This window comes from Leopardus geoffroyi, chromosome B4 (assembly GCF_018350155.1).
Source record: "Leopardus geoffroyi isolate Oge1 chromosome B4, O.geoffroyi_Oge1_pat1.0, whole genome shotgun sequence".
Classification (NCBI taxonomy): domain Eukaryota; kingdom Metazoa; phylum Chordata; class Mammalia; order Carnivora; family Felidae; genus Leopardus; species Leopardus geoffroyi.
Window position 1 is genome coordinate 119,831,434 of NC_059341.1, and position 2,763 is coordinate 119,834,196.

At 43.9% G+C, this 2,763-nt stretch overlaps 1 pseudogene; it reads left to right on the forward strand.

Moving 5' to 3' along the window:
- The first annotated feature begins 284 nt into the window (after window positions 1-284).
- LOC123591386 lies at window positions 285-751 on the forward strand (annotated as a pseudogene).
- The last annotated feature ends 2,012 nt before the right edge of the window (window positions 752-2,763 follow it).

Below are 2,763 nucleotides of genomic sequence, written 5' to 3' on the forward strand. Positions count from 1 at the left end.
CCACAAAAGCTCCCTATTTGAAAATGGTCCATTTTGGAGTGTTTGCTATGCAGAGGGTTTTCACAAACTAGCACCACTAGGTTTCAAAAAAATACCCCTCTTTCCCCTGCCTAACCCCGGAGCATCTAGCAAATAAAGGCAAGAGGTGGAAAGAGTAAGAAGAAAAAACATACATTGCCTCCCCACCCCACCCACCTTGGGAAAACATTTCAAGTATCTTGGAGAACATGCAAGGAGAAGCTTTCAATTAGATATGCGACTGCTCTTTCTTCTGGGCTATGCACATGCCATCCAGACTGAGGAAGAGCTGGAAACTTTGGGGCCATGTGAGCTGGAGCCTGGTAAGCCAGGGCCACGGTGCCTTGGCAAACACCAGAAGCACCCAGAAGGCCAGGGGAATGCTGGTGACATGCATCACCACAGGATCAACTTTGACAAATATCACCCAGTTTACTCTGGAAAAGTTGGTATGAAGCATTATAACTTAAAGAGGAACCAGAGTTTCTGCCCAACTGTCAACCCTGATAAAGTGTGGACCTTGGTCAATGAGCAGACACAGGTAAATGCTACCCCCCTCCAAAAAAAAACTGGGATTGTTCCTATCATTGATGTGATGCAATGGGGCTACTACAAAGTTTGGGGGAAGGGAAAGCTCCCAAAACAGCCTGCTATCACGAAGGCCCAATTCTTCAGTAGAAGAGCTAAAGAGAAGATTAAGGGTATCGGGGGAGCCTGCGTCCTGGTAGCTTGAAGTCACGTGGAAGGAGGTTCATTAAATGCTAACAAGTGCTCTGGGGTACCTGGGTGGCTCAGCTGGTTAAGCATCCAACTTCAGCTCAGGTCATGATCTCATGGTTTGTGGGTTCGAGCCCCATGTCAGGCTCTGTGCTGTCAGTTCAGAGCCTGGATATTGAAGCCTGCTTGGGATTCTGTGTCTCCTTCTCTTGTGGCCCCTCCCCTGCTCACGCTCTGTCTCTCTCTCAAAAATAAATAAACATTAAAAAAATATTTTTAAAAAACAAAATAAATGTTTAAAATGCTAACAAGTGCTCTTCTAAAAACAATTTAAAAATTAAAAAATCAGATATGTGACAAGTCTTGATTTAAACTGGGCTGGAATTGTTAATGGCTCAAATTGTTCTAATCTCCAGTGTCTAGAAAAACAAAAGCCTTAGACGCCATCCCGGAGCTTGGCATGGAGGTTAGTTAAGGTTTTATTTAAAGGCAGTGGTGAGAAAGAATAAAGTGGTTTCCTCTTTGCACAGCACAGCCACTACATTCAATATACAGGTCACATTTGTGGGGCACCATCTAGAGTTCCTTAAGAACCAGAATGCTGCCCAACAGATTTACCTGCTCAACGAACACATAAAGAGAACCACCCAGGGAAAACAATCTCTGAGAGGCTGGAGCAGACTTTGAATGATAAGATTCTGCCCAGAGACTTAACCCTATGCAGTGGCACCAAGACTCCCTGGGACAGTGAGCTCTATCTGTGCTTTGTTTTGTTCAGTGTCAGGCATGAGCTGGGATTTGACAAGTGAATCCGGTTTTATGTGAGGAAAGGAGGGAAGTCATCCCAGGAGGGAAGCATTAGGCTAGAAGGGGCTATACACCGAATGTTCGTGTCACCCCAGAATTTATATGTTGAAACCTAATCCTCAATGTGATGGTATCTAGAGGTGATTAGGTCATGAGGGTGGAGCCCTCCTGAATGATTAGTGCCCTTATAAAGAGACTCTAGAAAGCTCCCTTGCCCCTTCCAACATGTGAGGACACATCTATGAATTGGGAAGCAGGACTTCAGCAGAATCTTAATCTTCAGAACTGAATCTGTAGGTTCTTTAATCTTAGTCTGCCTAACCTCCAGAACTCTGAGAAAAGAATTTGTTGTTGATAAGCTACACAGTCTATCACATTCTGTTTTGGCAGACCAAATGGATAAAGAAGGGAAGCAAAGGCTTAATAGGTGGGAATAGGGCAGTTGCAAAGAAACCAGAAGGACTTGGCTAGAGCAAAAGGTGAACATTGCAGCAGCAGGAGAAAGAGTGTTACCTAAGTAGGGCAGAGTCATTAAAGTTGGAAAAAGAGGGGCACCTGGGTGGCTCAGTCTGTTAAGCATCCCACTTTGGCTCAGGTCATGATCTCGCAGTTCTTGAGTTCCAGCCCCCTATCAAGCTGAGTTCAAGCCCCGCGCTGGGCTGTCTGCTGTCAGCACAGAGCCCACTTCAGATCCTCTGTCACTTCCCCTATTTGCCCTTCCCCCACTTGCATGCTCTCTCTCAAAACTAAATAAACTTTTTTTTTTTAGTTAGAAAAAGAAGTTTGGGCTTGCTGCAATGTATAACAGAGAACCATTAGAGTTTCTGAAACTAAGCAGTGGCACATAAATGTGCTCTTTTTATTTTAAATAAAGATAAGCAAAATGGAGAAGAGAAGAATGAGGTTGAGAACCCCAGCTAGAAATCCATTGCGAAATTCCTATGGTGACTCTACTTTTTGCACAGAAGTTACAATCTGTGATCTGACAAGTTAGGAGTGAACATAGATCAACAAAATAGAATACCTGAATTAAGGATGTTCCAGAAAGTCTTTAGTTATTGCCATTGCCAGGCATGTGGCAATGAGGTGGCATGATTTTTTAACCCCTCCTTGTTTGTTGGAACATGTTATAAGACAAGATCTCCCCGATCCTTCTGAAATTGGTCAATTTGGGGGCAAGCAGGAAATTATTTAGCAACAGTTGCACCATTATGAGATTTC